Raw genomic sequence first — 19539 nt, 5'->3', positions numbered from 1 at the left:
AAAATGTGGGTGTTTAGATTATCTTTGCTGTTGGGCATTTGCTGTAGGGGTTAATATATTTGATTTGATAGATCGGACTTTTTGTCAGTGTGTCAATACTAAATAAATAAATATATATATATAATCTTTTAGTCTTGCTTTGTATTGACAAATGGAGGGAGGAAATTTAAAAGGATTTTTTTTTATATATATAAATTTCAATTTTAATCCTTTTCTATCACATTATTTTTTGCTCCCGTTGGGCAACTTGAACCAAAAATCCACAACTCATTGGAATTGCGACACTTAAATTCTGCGGATGTCGGGAAGGGGATAAAGAGAATAAAGTAACTTTGCAGAATGCTTCCGTTTTGTGTACACAGCTCCTGTGCTGACTTAGTGTTCTCTTTGGTTACACCACACACCCATTCTGTGTCCGGCCCCCACAGATCGCCATCTCCATATATATGGGGGGATTTCCTCATGTGACGACCCCTCTGCCGATGTATACAGATCACATGTGGCTTCACCTTCAGCTTTGATCTCCGCAGTCTTCAGCTCCGGATCCTCCAGGATGAGGGATAAATCTTTCCTGCTCTTCATTCCCCTCCGTGGCTGATACAGCAGCTCCACCGCGCCGACGTTCCCCTCATAGGGAGGAATCGCTCCGCAAAGACTGTTCTCAGCCACAGGACGATCCGCCGGATACAGGAGGAAAGTTCTCCTCTCTGCAATGAAGGATTATTCCACTTTTCTGCCATTTGTAAGATCTCTGCTTGTTGTCTGAGAATAAAATCATTCTTGTTAATATCCAGAACCTGAAAAAAATCTCATCCTGACAGCAGCGGAGCATTTATTACAATGGTATTCAGTCTAGACGATCCCCCTCCTGCCCTGACCGTTTGGTACAATGTATCAGTGCAGGGAAAATCTATCAGTTCGGACTTGGTTTCCCTTACAGAGGATTGTCCAGGCCAGACACCATTGTACCCAGTGGCGACCCGCCAATGGCGGCAGGCCACGCGACTGCTATGGGGCCCGTGAGCTGGGGGGGCCCCATAGCAGTCGCCTGCACTGTGTACCCCCGCATCGGGTCCCTCTCCTGCACACAGGCAAGCGGCGGGGCCCTGAGCAGGCGGGGGGCTTACTCGCCGTCGGGCATCCCGGCGCGCCATGGGCCCCCCCGCCTGCTCAGGGCCCCGGCCGGCACAATACTTACCTCTTCCCGTGCCCTAGACGCTAGAATGTATGGGATCCTTCCAGGTGTGATGTCATTTCCGGGGGCGTGTTCTAGTTCAGCACCAGACGCCAGAGTCTCATGCAGAGACAGAGCTGCCGGTGAAGCTGCAGGAGGAGGTCAGTATCCTAAGGTGAGAAACAGGAGATTGTTCTATTAATTGCTGGTCTGATGTCTTTTCTTCTTGTTGTTTTTGGGGTGAGGGGGCTTGATACTTGCGAGTGAGGGATTTGGGGGGGGTTAATGCTGGAGGGCAGTCTGGTGGGGTTAATTAATGCTTGTGGAGATCTTAGGGGGCTCTGGGGAATAATGCAGGGATAATGCGTGCTTGTGGGGGCCCTAAGGGAATGCTGTGGGCTTATGAGGGCTCTGGGGGGGATGCTGCGGGCTTGTGGGGGCCCTGGGGGGGGGATGCTGCGAGCTTGTGGGGCCCTGGGGTGGGGGGATGCTGCGGGCTTGTGGGGGCTCTGGGGGCGGAATGCTGTGGGCTTGTGAGGCCCTGGGGGGGATGCTGTGGGCTTGTGGGGCCCTGGGGGGGATGCTGTGGGTTTGCGGGTGCTCTGAGGGGGATGGTGTGGGCTTGTGGGGCCCTGGGGGGGATGCTGTGGGCTTGTGGGGGCCCTAGGGGGGATGCTGTTGGCTTGTGGGGCCCTGGGGGGATGCTGTGGGCTTGTGGGGGCCCTTGGTGGGATACTGCAGGCTTGTGGGTGCTCTGGGGGGGATGCAGTGGACTTGTGGGACCCTGGGGGGGATGCTGCGGGCTTGTGGGGCCCTGGGAGGGATGCTGTGGGCTTGCGGGTGCTCTGGGGGGGGGATGCTGCGGGCTTGTGGGTGCTCTGGGGGGATGCTGCGGGCTTGTGGGGGCTCTAAGGGGGATGCTGCAGGCTTGTGGGAGCTCTGGGGGGGATGCTGCAGGCTTGTGGGAGCTCTGGGGGGGGGTGCTGCAGGCTTGTGGGGGCTCCAGGGGGATGCAGCAGGCTTGTTGGGGCCCCGGGGGGGATGCAGCGGGCTTGTGGGGCCTCTGTATGGGGTCCAGCCTGCATATGGCATTACATGGGGACCAGGCAGTATTCTCTATGGTGAATTATATGGGGTCCAGCATTTTGTATGGAGCATTATATGGGGCTCATAATACTGTATGGAGGACTATGTGGTGCCCATAATATTGTATGGAGGACTTAGTGGTGCCATAACACTGTATGGAGGACTATACTGTCCGGTCTGCACTGTGCGCTGTGAGGATTCACCGGTTTCTGAGCTATTGTAGAATTTACAGTAGATATCACTCATGAAATGTAAGGAGTCAGTGAAATGTTTGGCATTGTACTATATCTATATCTATAATTTCTCTGCTGTATCTGTGCATCATGAATGGTTGGATGTGTTAAAGGGGCCACTGAGACTCTTTCGCCCGGGGCCCACGAAAACCTGGAGGAGGGAGCATCATGTGACACCCCCTCTCCCATCATTCCTCCTCTGCGTCTGACGCGGCAGCATGATGACGCGCCACGCTGTGTCAGACAGTGGAGCTGGCAGCTGCTGAGGTGATCAGCTGCAGAGACTGAAGCAGCGGGGAACGAGGAGCGGTAAGTATGTATTTATTTTTAAATCAGTGAGTACTCATAATACTGGAGGACTGGGGCTGCATTTTACCCTATGGGGGGCTGCATTATACTGCGTACAGGACCATGGGGGAATGCATTATACTGAGTGAGGAGCCATGGCGAGTGTCTTATACTGTGTGGAGGACCATGGGGGAGTGCATTGTACTGTGTGGAGGACCATGGGGGAGTGCACTATACTGTGTGGAGGACCACGGGGAGTGCATTGTACTGTGTGGAGGACCACGTGGGAGTGCATTATACTGCGTGGAGGACCACGAGGGAGTGCATTATTCTGCGTGGAGGACCACGAAGTTGTGCATTATACTGCGTGGAGGACCATGGGGAGTGTATTATACTGCGTGGAGGACCATGGCGAGTGCCTTATACTGTGTGGAGGACCATGGCGAGAGTCTTATACTGTGTGGAGGACCATGGCGAGTGCATTATACTCTATGGAGTATGGAGAGGTGTGGGACAGTTGGGGGATCATACTGTGTTGGTGTCATCATACTTTACCCTGGGAGTAGAGGTGGGGTACAGTAGGGTCATTATACTGTGCATATGGAGGAATTCACCATGGGGGTATCATACCGTGTTTGGGGGGCACTTTTGTTGGCACCACACTTTATGGGCAATGAAAAAGGGATCTAGGACTTCAGCAGGAGGAAAATTACTATGTAAAGGCTGGAAGGTTGTGAGATCTGCTCTTCTGTGACCCCGACAATTATTCACATTTTTACATTTTTTTGTTGGGGGGGGCCCAATTAGAACTTCTGCTATGGGGCCCCATGATTCCTATGTACGCCCCTGATTATACCAAATCCTCAGCTGTGCTGGTACTAAGGATATGGACACTCAGACATTTTGGGCTAAATATATACATACAAATATTTTTTCAATAACGTTTCATAAACAATTTGGCTTTTTTATTTCCTTTGCATTGCTAGTTGCAGAATGAGCTCACTGAGAATTTATCAGTGAGCTCATTCTGACCTTCTCTGTGCTGATTATGTTCACAGACCAGCATGAAAGTTGGGCTGATCTCTGATGCAGTCATAAATCATGGCAGAAATAAAAGAGCTGGAAAATCCACATCATAAGGAGCTCACTGACTGAATCTCAAGTTAACTCATTCTGCAGCCATCAATGTGCTGCTGGGAAACAAAAAGCTGGTAAAGGCCGAACAGAGCAAATGTTACATGAAGCAAAATAGTAAAAAGTATTTTTAGAGCAATATACATGTATTTAAAGGGATTGTCCGGTGTGAAGCTGAAGGCTGCAGTCATCTGTGTGACTCTCTGTGACTGCAGACTTGTAATCCTCACATCATGTAGACTGCGCGCTGCCAGCATTATTCTCAGCCCAGAGATGGCAGAAGCCCCTGTATCATGTGTACAGGAATTGTGCCCCCTCTCCCCGAGGAGCAGCAGTGCCTCGTCCTCCAGATACATGAGGGTCCCATCGGGGAGATCCGCATGTACCGGCCATGATGTCATCTCCATGGATACGGCATCAATGTGCAGAGCAGAAGACCCCTGTAAGGGAGAGCTCAGACGTGGGGGGATTGATGTGGATGTGAGGAGCAGATCCCCCCATATTCACAGATTATTGCACACTATACATGTGGCCTTGCACAGGAAAAACTGTGAGGAAAGAAGAAATCAGATTTCTTACAATATAGAATAATGTCCTCCTGCCCTCGTTCATGTCCAGTATTATTTATCCCCTGACCTTTAGGGTGGGGAACCCCTCCTGAGCCCCCTCCATTATATAGGAGCCATATATCTGCTCCATTACTGGCAGAAGGTAAGAAGCCAATCACACTGCACGGCTTCTACTTCCTGCTCTAAGCCCCGCCCACCTGCCTTCCCTTGAGATCTCCATGACAACCCTTGTGTGACTACAGTGACAGGCCACGCCCCCGAGGATTCTGATCAGTGCGGATGTCTCCATATTGCTGAGGACTGTGAGCGGCTGATGGGCGGAGCCAGCAGCGATATGAGGGGGGGAGCCAGCAGCGATGTGAGGGGCGGAGCCAACAGCGACATGAGGGGCGGAGCCAGCAGCGATGAGAGGCGGAGCCAGCAGCGATATGAGGGGCGGAGCCAGCAGCGATATGAGGGGCGGAGCCAGCAGCGATATGAGGAGCGCTCACAGCACTGACAGGAGCAGGTGTGTGTGCAGCCAGTTCCTCTGCTGTGGGTGTTGTGGTGTGTGAGCTTCGCCGTGTATATAATATACACACACATATATATATATATATATACAGAGTTGAAATCAGAAGTTTCCATACACTGTATAAATAGACACATCTGCAGGTTTTTCTCAATATCTGACATGAAATCAGAATAAACCTTTCCCTTTTTAGGTCAATTAGGATTACCATCATTTTTAATATTTGCCAAATGCCAGAATAATGAGAGAGAGAGAATGTTTTAGGACATTTTTATTACTTACTGCTAAGTCAAAAGTTTACCTCTTTCCCTCTCCTCATTCATTGGGAGTGGGGCGCGGAGGATGCTGGGTGGGACGCGCGGGGTAACCCCCGCCCACAGCCCAGCATCCACCGCGGGGTCCGCGACACTAATGTCACGCCTCATTTGACGTGACATCAGCGGAAGAAAGAGCCGGCTGGAGCCGGGGGGTCACGTGATGCCTGTGAGGGGCGCTATCGCCAGTCCCTCCTACAGGAAATCAACCCCACATGATGCTGCCTCCCCCGTGTTTCACAGTTGGGATGGTGTTCTTAGGCTTCCAAGCTTCTCCTTTTTTCTTCCAAAAGTAACGATGGTCACTATGCCCAAAAAGTTCAGTTTTAGTTTCATCAGACCACGGGACATGTCTCCAAAAATTAAGGTCTTTGTTCCTGTGTGCATTTGCAAACATTAATCTGGCTTTTTTATCTTTCTTTTGGAGTAATGGCTTCTTCCTGGCACAGTGGCCTTTCAGCCTATATTGATACAGTGCTCATTTCACTGTGGATATTGACACAATCTTATCAGCTTTCCCTATCATCTTCACAAGATCTTTTGCTTTTGTCCTTGATATGCACATATCGGACCAAAGCACGTTCATCTCTGGGACACAGAACCCGTCTCCTTCCTGAGCGGTATGATGGCTGGACAGTCCCATCTTGTTTGTACTTGCATATAATTGTTTGTACAGATTAACGAGACACCTTCAGGTATCTTGAAATTGTACCCAAGGATGCGCCAGACTTGTGCAAGTCCACAATTCTCTTCCTGATATCTTGGTTGATTTCTTTAGACTTTCCCATGATGCTACACAAAGAAGCAGTGTGTTTCAGGTGTGCATTAAAATACATCCACAGGTGTGTCTCTAATTAACTGAGATGTTGCCAAAAAAACTATCAGAAGTTTCCAAACACATGACATCATCATATGGGCAGTCCAGAATTTTTTAAAGGTATAGCAATATTAGTGTATGTAAACTTATGACTTTGCAGTAAGTAATAAAAATGCTTTAAAACATTCTCTCTCTCTCTCATTATTCTGGCATTTGGCAAATCTTAAAAATGATGGTAATCCTAATTGACCTAAAACGGGAAGGTTTATTCTGATTTCATGTCAGATATTGAGAAAAACCTGCAGATGTGTCTTTTTATTGTTATGATCTGCAACAAGTACGATGTAGCGGGCTGCCTGTTCCTAGCGAACAGACCCGCCTTAGTCCTCGGCTAGTCTGAACGAAGACCTATAGCATAAAGGAGAGGGGTCCCTAAAAGAACTAAGGACTGGAACAAAAATGGGACATCTCCTAAACAGAGAAGTTGTTACAGAACACAAAAAGATAAACTGACAAAAAGGTACTAGAGGTCCCAGAAGGACCAAGCGAACTGACAGAGAAAGGCACAGAAGCACCTGGCTAGCAAAGCAGTCAAACAACACTGAAGTCCAACACAGCCAAAAGGGCGGAGCTGGAATATAAAGGCAGATGGTCTTGTGACCGCAAAACACAAGATGGAAAAAACAAACAGGAGGGTTCTAACATTGATATAGTGTATGTAAATTTCTGGTTTCAACTGTGTATACAGGTGACAGGAGCAGGTGTGTGTGCAGCCAGGTCCGCTCTTTTTGTGGCGCCGCAGCGGAGCGTGTTGTGGTGTGTGAGCTCTGCCGTGCATATAGTACAGAGGAGTATATATATATGTGTATGTATATATATACATACATATACACACACACGGGGCATGCAGGAGTTTTTAGTTTACCAGTTTGGGTCCATGCGGAGCTGCTATAGGATTCACTGGGAACATTTTGGGGAACAGACAAAGTTTTTATAATTTTTATTCCATTTTTCTTTTGCGTGAGATTAATAAAATAACAATTCTGCTGATGTTTTTTTATTTTTTCCAGCATTCAATGGCTAAACCCCAGGAATGTTTCTTATATTTTTTCTTTCCAGCATTTATCGTGCAGTATAGAGACAAAATGAACAAAAGCTACAATTTTGCCATTAATTCTTACTATTTTATTCTTATGCTGTTTTTCGTGCCGGATAAATCATGTGATCGTTGTACAGTTTGGATTGTTGTTCTCTGCGATGTTAATCAGGTTTAGTTTTTTTGTTCTTGTTTTTTGGGGGTTTATTTTAATAAAATCTAGTTTTAATGTAAGAAAAAAAATTATATTTGAGTTTTTACTTTGTATATTTCCAAATATTTTATTGAAACGGAGTAAAGGAAAGAAGGATGAACTAGTGGGAGAGCAACTGTAAAGGACCCCTGCCAGTCCCTAAAACTAAAGGGGCCTGTGACGACACAGCATTTAATCGTAATTATCCAGATGTAAATTCCATAGGCCCAGAATGATGGACTATTGCCTGAATTATTAACTATTGAATTTATGTGTTTCTTTCTTCGGTTGGTCAACGCACATGATCTTTTGTCATTAGTCCGAATGTTGACTCATCTTGTAGGTTGAAGTGATATTTGTTAATTGATAAATGGTTATTTGCCTCTTATATCAACTCTTCTGGTTTATTGTACTGTTATCTTTGCAATACAGGGACGCAGGCTCTTTGAACAATGGATGTTTGCTAAATATGTTGATTACCATTTTATAAGTCCATGCAATTTGTTGACTTGCATTGTTTCGGAATTTATAGTTTATCCTTCAATGTTTGCAATGTTTGCAAGTCAACATTTGGGGGATGAACTGTGGATGCTCCAGTAATGGGAATTAGTAACACCACCCCTTTCTCTTGACCTGTGGATGAAGTCATGAAGAAGGACAGTTGTGAACTACATAAAGGAGTCTTTTTACAAAACCACTGCCAGGAACACTCTATGGGACAGCTCTACAGAACACCATGAATCCATTAAGAGGGACACAGATTTGGTTTCTACAGGATGCCAGCTTAAGGGACCACAGCCCTGGCTGGAGGAATACAGATCTGCTCCATTGACTACTATAGAACCCATGGATACATCTGGGAAAACCAGGTTGGGACCACCAGTCACCTGGTCCCATGGAGATGTTTGGAGTAGCCAGGTTGGGACACTCCGGCCACCTGGAACTCGTGAATATGCTCGGAAAAAGCCAAGTCGGGACCTTCCGGTCACCTAGTTCCATGGATATGTTCGGAGAAGCCAGGTTGGAACTTTCTGGTCTCCTGGCCACGTACCTCAATGGACTGTCAGCTTTCTAAGCTTGTTGTTACCTCCTCTTTGTGGGTGCTCTTTGGTGGGGGTGCCATTGGTGGGGGTAGTCAGCCCCAGAAGCCCCTCGGATTGGCAGCTGCTTTAATCCCAGCGAGTCAGCGGAAGGGTGAGACTCTGTAATTTGCACCATATTAGGTATTTGCTGGGACTGTTCGATATGTTTATTGTGTGTTTGGTGGCTCAATAAAATATTACCTCACTGTTTTACAATCATCCTGTGTTGTTGTTTATGTATCTTCTATCAGTGATGGATTATAATGAGTGTGATCTGCTCCACCATGAGGGGCCCGATCCTCCCGGGGGCCCACGTTCAAAGATCCCAGCACGGCTCAGGACGGATTCTTGTAGTGCTGATGTTTGATAAATAGGATAATAGAGCGCTCATAGAAAATAAATGTCTGACCTCTTCTTTCTGATGGGCATTTTAGAGCGAGGAGCTGCGCTCTGGACTCACCGCTGCACTCCCCATGCCATTGCGGTGGCCATCTTAATATCGATCTGTGCGGAGGAGACTGTGGGAGTCAGACGGAGGTGTCAAATGTATGGACCCTTTTAATCACAGGATGGAGGGTCACTGTAAATATTAATTCATGAACCACTGTGCATAGTGACTCGCCCCCAGGGCCGTGGGGCACTCGGCAGCCGGGCCTCTGGTTGCCGGGTGGCTGGCCCAGTCCGTGGCCCAGGGCGGTCACTCAAAGGGGGGGGGAATGCTTATAGGGGAAATTGTCGTGACGCCACCTGTGGATTCTGGTAAGAGGTTACCAGCGCTGCGACAGTCCACTGAGGCTGATGTTAGGGGCAGCTATGATGGGACGGCCCCCACAGGTAGAGCAGGCCTCAGGGCAGTGTAGAGGTGTAGAAAGATGGTGGAAGCAGGAGGGAGACGGCAGGACGGTTCCAGAGGAAGTACAGGCACACACACAAGGGTAAACTTCAATACCTTTACTGGTGGTGATGCAGGTACGGTCCAGGGCTTGTGGGGGCCCCGGGGGGATGCTGCGGGCTTGTGGGGGCCCTAAGGGGATGCTGCGGGCTTGTGGGGCCCTGGGGGGGATTCTGCGGGCTTGTGGGGCCCTGGAGGGGATGCTGTGGGCTTGTGGGTGCTCTGGGGGGGATGCTGCAGGCTTGTGGGGTCTATGGGGGGGATGCTGCAGGCATGTGGGGGCTCTGGGGGGGGTGATGCAGGCTTGAGGGGGGCCCTGGGGGGATGCAGCCGGCTTGTGGGGGCCCCGGGGAGGATGCAGCGGGCTTGTGGGGCCTCTGTATGGGGTCCAGCCTGCATATGGCATTACATGGGGACCAGGCAGTATTCTCTATGGTGAATTATATGGGATCCAGTATTTTGTATGGAGCATTATATAGGGCTCATAATACTGTATGGAGGACTATGTTGTGCCCATAATATTGTATGGAGGACTTAGTGGTGCCATAACACTGTATGGAGGACTATACTGTCCGGTCTGCACTGTGCGCTGTGAGGATTCACCGGTTTCTGAGCTATTGTAGAATTTACAAAAGATATCACTCATGAAATGTAAGAAGTCAGTGAAATGTTTGGCATTGTACTATATCTATAATTTCTCTGCTGTATCTGTGCATCATGAATGGTTGGATGTGTTAAAGGGGCCACTGAGACTCTTTCGCCCGGGGCCCACGAAAACCTGGAGGAGGGAGCATCATGTGACACTCCCTCTCCCATCATTCCTCCTCTGCGTCTGACGCAGCATCATGATGACGCGCCACGCTGTGTCAGACAGTGGAGCTGGCAGCTGCTGAGGTGATCAGCTGCAGAGACTGAAGCAGCGGGGAACGAGGAGCGGTAAGTATGTATTTATTTTTAAATCATTGTGTACTGATAATACTGGAGGACTGGGGCTGCATTTTACCCTACGGGTGGGGGGGGGCTGCATTTTACCCTATGGGGGGCTGCATTATACTGCGTACAGGACCATGGGGGAATGCATTATACTGAGTGGAGAACCATGGCGAGTGTCTTAAGGCCCCGTCACAGTAAGCGATGCAGCAGCGATCCCGACAACGATACGACCTGTCAGGGATCGTTGCTGCATCGCTAATGCATCGCTGGTGAGCTGTCAAACAGGCAGGCTCACCAGCGATCAGGGGAGCAGCGACATCGTGGAAAGAATCGTTCCACGATGTCCTGCTCCTGTTACCAGCCTACTGCTTAAGCAGGAGCAGGCTGGTAACTATGGTAAACATCGGGTTACTAAGTGCGCGTGTGCCCCTAGTAACCCGCTGTTTATCATGGATACCACTCTGCTAAGGTGAACGGTAGCCTCCACGCACCGTAGCAGAGTGGTATCCATGGTAAACAGCGGGTTACTAAGTGCGCGCGTGCCCCTAGTAACCCGATGTTTACCATGGTTACCAGCCAGATCGTCGGTCCCGCTGGTCACACACAGCGATGTGTGCTGGCCAGCGGGAGGCCAACGACCAAAAAATGGTCCAGGACACTTTGCAGCGATCAGCAACCTCACAGCAGGGGCCTGATCGTTGCAAAGTGTCACACATAGCGACATCGCTGGTGAGTCACCAAAACCGTGACACAGCAGCGATCTCGCTAGCGATATCGCTATGTGAGACGGGGGCTTTATACTGTGTGGAGGACCATGGGGGAGTACATTGTACAGTGTGGAGGACCATGGGGGAGTGCATTGTACTGTGTGGAGGACCATGGGGGAGTGCATTATACTGTGTGGAGGACCACGGGGAGTGCATTGTACTGTGTGGAGGACCATGGGGGAGTGCATTATACTGTGTGGAGGACCACGGGGAGTGCATTGTACTGTGTGGAGGACCACGTGGGAGTGCATTATACTGCGTGGAGGACCACGAGGGAGTGCATTATACTGCGTGGAGGACCATGGCGAGTGCCTTATACTGTGTGGAGAACCATGGCGAGAGTCTTATACTGAGTGCATTATACTCTATGGAGTGTGGAGAGGTGTGGGGCAGTTGGGGGATCATACTTTACCCTGGGAGTTGAGGTCGGGTACAGTAGGGTCATTGTACTGCGCATATGGAGGAATTCACCATGGGGGTATCATACCGTGTTTGGGGGGCACTTTTGTTGGCACCACACTTTATGGGCAATGAAAAAGGGATCTAGGACTTCAGCAGGAGGAAAATTACTATGTAAAGGCTGGAAGGTTGTGAGATCTGATCTTCTGCGACCCCGACAATTATTTACATTTTTATTGCTGGGGGGGGGGCCCAATTAGAATTTCTGCGTCCTATGTACGCCCCTGATTATACCAAATCCTCAGCTGTGCTGGTACTAAGGATATGGACACTCAGACATTTTGGGCTAAATATATACATACAAATATTTTTTCAATAACGTTTCATAAACAATTTGGCTTTTTTATTTCCTTTGCATTGCTAGTTGCAGAATGAGCTCACTGAGAATTTATCAGTGAGCTCATTCTGACCTTCTCTGTGCTGATTATGTTCACAGACCAGCATGAAAGTTGGGCTGATCTCTGATGCAGTCATAAATCATGGCAGAAATAAAAGAGCTGGAAAATCCACATCATAAGGAGCTCACTGACTGAATCTCAAGTTAACTCATTCTGCAGCCATCAATGTGCTGCTGGGAAACAAAAAGCTGGTAAAGGCCGAACAGAGCAAATGTTACATGAAGCAAAATAGTAAAAAGTCTTTTTAGACCAATATACATGTATTTAAAGGGATTGTCCGGTGTGAAGCTGAAGGCTGCAGTCATCTGTGTGACTCTCTGTGACTGCAGACTTGTAATCCTCACATCATGTAGACTGCGCGCTGCCAGCATTATTCTCAGCCCAGAGATGGCAGAAGCCCCTGTATCATGTGTACAGGAATTGTGTCCCCTCTCCCCGAGGAGCAGCAGTGCCTCGTCCTCCAGATACATGAGGGTCCCATCGGGGAGATCCGCATGTACCGGCCATGATGTCATCTCCATGGATACGGCATCAGTGTGCAGAGCAGAAGACCCCTGTAAGGGAGAGCTCAGACGTGGGGGGATTGATGTGGATGTGAGGAGCAGATCCCCCCATATTCACAGATTATTGCACACTATACATGTGGCCTTGCACAGGAAAAACTGTGAGGAAAGAAGAAATCAGATTTCTTACAATATAGAATAATGTCCTCCTGCCCTCGTTCATGTCCAGTATTATTTATCCCCTGACCTTTAGGGTGGGGAACCCCTCCTGAGCCCCCTCCATTATATAGGAGCCATATATCTGCTCCATTACTGGCAGAAGGTAAGAAGCCAATCACACTGCACGGCTTCTACTTCCTGCTCTAAGCCCCGCCCACCTGCCTTCCCTTGAGATCTCCATGACAACCCTTGTGTGACTACAGTGACAGGCCACGCCCCCGAGGATTCTGATCAGTGCGGATGTCTCCATATTGCTGAGGACTGTGAGCGGCTGATGGGCGGAGCCAGCAGCGATATGAGGGGGGGAGCCAGCAGCGATGTGAGGGGCGGAGCCAACAGCGACATGAGGGGCGGAGCCAGCAGCGATGAGAGGCGGAGCCAGCAGCGATATGAGGGGCGGAGCCAGCAGCGATATGAGGGGCGGAGCCAGCAGCGATATGAGGAGCGCTCACAGCACTGACAGGAGCAGGTGTGTGTGCAGCCAGTTCCTCTGCTGTGGGTGTTGTGGTGTGTGAGCTTCGCCGTGTATATAATATACACACACATATATATATATATATATACACAGGTGAAACCAGAAGTTTCCATACACTGTATAAATAGACACATCTGCAGGTTTTTCTCAATATCTGACATGAAATCAGAATAAACCTTTCCCTTTTTAGGTCAATTAGGATTACCATCATTTTTAATATTTGCCAAATGCCAGAATAATGAGAGAGAGAGAATGTTTTAGGACATTTTTATTACTTACTGCTAAGTCAAAAGTTTACCTCTTTCCCTCTCCTCATTCATTGGGAGTGGGGCGCGGAGGATGCTGGGTGGGACGCGCGGGGTAACCCCCGCCCACAGCCCAGCATCCACCGCGGGGTCCGCGACACTAATGTCACGCCTCATTTGACGTGACATCAGCGGAAGAAAGAGCCGGCTGGAGCCGGGGGGTCACGTGATGCCTGTGAGGGGCGCTATCGCCAGTCCCTCCTACAGGAAATCAACCCCACATGATGCTGCCTCCCCCGTGTTTCACAGTTGGGATGGTGTTCTTAGGCTTCCAAGCTTCTCCTTTTTTCTTCCAAAAGTAACGATGGTCACTATGCCCAAAAAGTTCAGTTTTAGTTTCATCAGACCACGGGACATGTCTCCAAAAATTAAGGTCTTTGTTCCTGTGTGCATTTGCAAACATTAATCTGGCTTTTTTATCTTTCTTTTGGAGTAATGGCTTCATCCTGGCACAGTGGCCTTTCAGCCTATATTGATACAGTGCTCATTTCACTGTGGATATTGACACAATCTTATCAGCTTTCCCTATCATCTTCACAAGATCTTTTGCTTTTGTCCTTGATATGCACATATCGGACCAAAGCACGTTCATCTCTGGGACACAGAACCCGTCTCCTTCCTGAGCGGTATGATGGCTGGACATTCCCATCTTGTTTGTACTTGCATATAATTGTTTGTACAGATTAACGAGACACCTTCAGGTATCTTGAAATTGTACCCAAGGATGCGCCAGACTTGTGCAAGTCCACAATTCTCTTCCTGATATCTTGGTTGATTTCTTTAGACTTTCCCATGATGCTACACAAAGAAGCAGTGTGTTTCAGGTGTGCATTAAAATACATCCACAGGTGTGTCTCTAATTAACTGAGATGTTGCCAAAAAAACTATCAGAAGTTTCCAAACACATGACATCATCATATGGGCAGTCCAGAATTTTTTAAAGGTATAGCAATATTAGTGTATGTAAACTTATGACTTTGCAGTAAGTAATAAAAATGCTTTAAAACATTCTCTCTCTCTCTCATTATTCTGGCATTTGGCAAATCTTAAAAATGATGGTAATCCTAATTGACCTAAAACGGGAAGGTTTATTCTGATTTCATGTCAGATATTGAGAAAAACCTGCAGATGTGTCTTTTTATTGTTATGATCTGCAACAAGTACGATGTAGCGGGCTGCCTGTTCCTAGCGAACAGACCCGCCTTAGTCCTCGGCTAGTCTGAACGAAGACCTATAGCATAAAGGAGAGGGGTCCCTAAAAGAACTAAGGACTGGAACAAAAATGGGACATCTCCTAAACAGAGAAGTTGTTACAGAACACAAAAAGATAAACTGACAAAAAGGTACTAGAGGTCCCAGAAGGACCAAGCGAACTGACAGAGAAAGGCACAGAAGCACCTGGCTAGCAAAGCAGTCAAACAACACTGAAGTCCAACACAGCCAAAAGGGCGGAGCTGGAATATAAAGGCAGATGGTCTTGTGACCGCAAAACACAAGATGGAAAAAACAAACAGGAGGGTTCTAACATTTATATAGTGTATGTAAATTTCTGGTTTCAACTGTGTATACAGGTGACAGGAGCAGGTGTGTGTGCAGCCAGGTCCGCTCTTTTTGTGGCGCCGCAGCGGAGCGTGTTGTGGTGTGTGAGCTCTGCCGTGCATATAGTACAGAGGAGTATATATATATGTGTATGTATATATATACATACATATACACACACACGGGGCATGCAGGAGTTTTTAGTTTACCAGTTTGGGTCCATGCGGAGCTGCTATAGGATTCACTGGGAACATTTTGGGGAACAGACAAAGTTTTTATAATTTTTATTCCATTTTTCTTTTGCGTGAGATTAATAAAATAACAATTCTGCTGATGTTTTTTTATTTTTTCCAGCATTCAATGGCTAAACCCCAGGAATGTTTCTTATATTTTTTCTTTCCAGCATTTATCGTGCAGTATAGAGACAAAATGAACAAAAGCTACAATTTTGCCATTAATTCTTACTATTTTATTCTTATGCTGTTTTTCGTGCCGGATAAATCATGTGATCGTTGTACAGTTTGGATTGTTGTTCTCTGCGATGTTAATCAGGTTTAGTTTTTTTGTTCTTGTTTTTTGGGGGTTTATTTTAATAAAATCTAGTTTTAATGTAAGAAAAAAAATTATATTTGAGTTTTTACTTTGTATATTTCCAAATATTTTATTGAAACGGAGTAAAGGAAAGAAGGATGAACTAGTGGGAGAGCAACTGTAAAGGACCCCTGCCAGTCCCTAAAACTAAAGGGGCCTGTGACGACACAGCATTTAATCGTAATTATCCAGATGTAAATTCCATAGGCCCAGAATGATGGACTATTGCCTGAATTATTAACTATTGAATTTATGTGTTTCTTTCTTCGGTTGGTCAACGCACATGATCTTTTGTCATTAGTCCGAATGTTGACTCATCTTGTAGGTTGAAGTGATATTTGTTAATTGATAAATGGTTATTTGCCTCTTATATCAACTCTTCTGGTTTATTGTACTGTTATCTTTGCAATACAGGGACGCAGGCTCTTTGAACAATGGATGTTTGCTAAATATGTTGATTACCATTTTATAAGTCCATGCAATTTGTTGACTTGCATTGTTTCGGAATTTATAGTTTATCCTTCAATGTTTGCAATGTTTGCAAGTCAACATTTGGGGGATGAACTGTGGATGCTCCAGTAATGGGAATTAGTAACACCACCCCTTTCTCTTGACCTGTGGATGAAGTCATGAAGAAGGACAGTTGTGAACTACATAAAGGAGTCTTTTTACAAAACCACTGCCAGGAACACTCTATGGGACAGCTCTACAGAACACCATGAATCCATTAAGAGGGACACAGATTTGGTTTCTACAGGATGCCAGCTTAAGGGACCACAGCCCTGGCTGGAGGAATACAGATCTGCTCCATTGACTACTATAGAACCCATGGATACATCTGGGAAAACCAGGTTGGGACCACCAGTCACCTGGTCCCATGGAGATGTTTGGAGTAGCCAGGTTGGGACACTCCGGCCACCTGGAACTCGTGAATATGCTCGGAAAAAGCCAAGTCGGGACCTTCCGGTCACCTAGTTCCATGGATATGTTCGGAGAAGCCAGGTTGGAACTTTCTGGTCTCCTGGCCACGTACCTCAATGGACTGTCAGCTTTCTAAGCTTGTTGTTACCTCCTCTTTGTGGGTGCTCTTTGGTGGGGGTGCCATTGGTGGGGGTAGTCAGCCCCAGAAGCCCCTCGGATTGGCAGCTGCTTTAATCCCAGCGAGTCAGCGGAAGGGTGAGACTCTGTAATTTGCACCATATTAGGTATTTGCTGGGACTGTTCGATATGTTTATTGTGTGTTTGGTGGCTCAATAAAATATTACCTCACTGTTTTACAATCATCCTGTGTTGTTGTTTATGTATCTTCTATCAGTGATGGATTATAATGAGTGTGATCTGCTCCACCATGAGGGGCCCGATCCTCCCGGGGGCCCACGTTCAAAGATCCCAGCACGGCTCAGGACGGATTCTTGTAGTGCTGATGTTTGATAAATAGGATAATAGAGCGCTCATAGAAAATAAATGTCTGACCTCTTCTTTCTGATGGGCATTTTAGAGCGAGGAGCTGCGCTCTGGACTCACCGCTGCACTCCCCATGCCATTGCGGTGGCCATCTTAATATCGATCTGTGCGGAGGAGACTGTGGGAGTCAGACGGAGGTGTCAAATGTATGGACCCTTTTAATCACAGGATGGAGGGTCACTGTAAATATTAATTCATGAACCACTGTGCATAGTGACTCGCCCCCAGGGCCGTGGGGCACTCGGCAGCCGGGCCTCTGGTTGCCGGGTGGCTGGCCCAGTCCGTGGCCCAGGGCGGTCACTCAAAGGGGGGGGGAATGCTTATAGGGGAAATTGTCGTGACGCCACCTGTGGATTCTGGTAAGAGGTTACCAGCGCTGCGACAGTCCACTGAGGCTGATGTTAGGGGCAGCTATGATGGGACGGCCCCCACAGGTAGAGCAGGCCTCAGGGCAGTGTAGAGGTGTAGAAAGATGGTGGAAGCAGGAGGGAGACGGCAGGACGGTTCCAGAGGAAGTACAGGCACACACACAAGGGTAAACTTCAATACCTTTACTGGTGGTGATGCAGGTACGGTCCAGGGCTTGTGGGGGCCCCGGGGGGATGCTGCGGGCTTGTGGGGGCCCTAAGGGGATGCTGCGGGCTTGTGGGGCCCTGGGGGGGATTCTGCGGGCTTGTGGGGCCCTGGAGGGGATGCTGTGGGCTTGTGGGTGCTCTGGGGGGGATGCTGCAGGCTTGTGGGGTCTATGGGGGGGATGCTGCAGGCATGTGGGGGCTCTGGGGGGGGTGATGCAGGCTTGAGGGGGGCCCTGGGGGGATGCAGCCGGCTTGTGGGGGCCCCGGGGAGGATGCAGCGGGCTTGTGGGGCCTCTGTATGGGGTCCAGCCTGCATATGGCATTACATGGGGACCAGGCAGTATTCTCTATGGTGAATTATATGGGATCCAGTATTTTGTATGGAGCATTATATAGGGCTCATAATACTGTATGGAGGACTATGTTGTGCCCATAATATTGTATGGAGGACTTAGTGGTGCCATAACACTGTATGGAGGACTATACTGTCCGGTCTGCACTGTGCGCTGTGAGGATTCACCGGTTTCTGAGCTATTGTAGAATTTACAAAAGATATCACTCATGAAATGTAAGAAGTCAGTGAAATGTTTGGCATTGTACTATATCTATAATTTCTCTGCTGTATCTGTGCATCATGAATGGTTGGATGTGTTAAAGGGGCCACTGAGACTCTTTCGCCCGGGGCCCACGAAAACCTGGAGGAGGGAGCATCATGTGACACTCCCTCTCCCATCATTCCTCCTCTGCGTCTGACGCAGCATCATGATGACGCGCCACGCTGTGTCAGACAGTGGAGCTGGCAGCTGCTGAGGTGATCAGCTGCAGAGACTGAAGCAGCGGGGAACGAGGAGCGGTAAGTATGTATTTATTTTTAAATCATTGTGTACTGATAATACTGGAGGACTGGGGCTGCATTTTACCCTACGGGTGGGGGGGGGCTGCATTTTACCCTATGGGGGGCTGCATTATACTGCGTACAGGACCATGGGGGAATGCATTATACTGAGTGGAGAACCATGGCGAGTGTCTTAAGGCCCCGTCACAGTAAGCGATGCAGCAGCGATCCCGACAACGATACGACCTGTCAGGGATCGTTGCTGCATCGCTAATGCATCGCTGGTGAGCTGTCAAACAGGCAGGCTCACCAGCGATCAGGGGAGCAGCGACATCGTGGAAAGAATCGTTCCACGATGTCCTGCTCCTGTTACCAGCCTACTGCTTAAGCAGGAGCAGGCTGGTAACTATGGTAAACATCGGGTTACTAAGTGCGCGTGTGCCCCTAGTAACCCGCTGTTTATCATGGATACCACTCTGCTAAGGTGAACGGTAGCCTCCACGCACCGTAGCAGAGTGGTATCCATGGTAAACAGCGGGTTACTAAGTGCGCGCGTGCCCCTAGTAACCCGATGTTTACCATGGTTACCAGCCAGATCGTCGGTCCCGCTGGTCACACACAGCGATGTGTGCTGGCCAGCGGGAGGCCAACGACCAAAAAATGGTCCAGGACACTTTGCAGCGATCAGCAACCTCACAGCAGGGGCCTGATCGTTGCAAAGTGTCACACATAGCGACATCGCTGGTGAGTCACCAAAACCGTGACACAGCAGCGATCTCGCTAGCGATATCGCTATGTGAGACGGGGGCTTTATACTGTGTGGAGGACCATGGGGGAGTACATTGTACAGTGTGGAGGACCATGGGGGAGTGCATTGTACTGTGTGGAGGACCATGGGGGAGTGCATTATACTGTGTGGAGGACCACGGGGAGTGCATTGTACTGTGTGGAGGACCATGGGGGAGTGCATTATACTGTGTGGAGGACCACGGGGAGTGCATTGTACTGTGTGGAGGACCACGTGGGAGTGCATTATACTGCGTGGAGGACCACGAGGGAGTGCATTATACTGCGTGGAGGACCATGG

The sequence above is a fragment of the Phyllobates terribilis genome, unplaced genomic scaffold (genome assembly GCF_046119375.1).
Source record: "Phyllobates terribilis strain yellow unplaced genomic scaffold, ASM4611937v1 Scaffold_490__1_contigs__length_1340456, whole genome shotgun sequence".
Classification (NCBI taxonomy): domain Eukaryota; kingdom Metazoa; phylum Chordata; class Amphibia; order Anura; family Dendrobatidae; genus Phyllobates; species Phyllobates terribilis.
Note: the sequence above shows the minus strand (reverse complement) of the source record.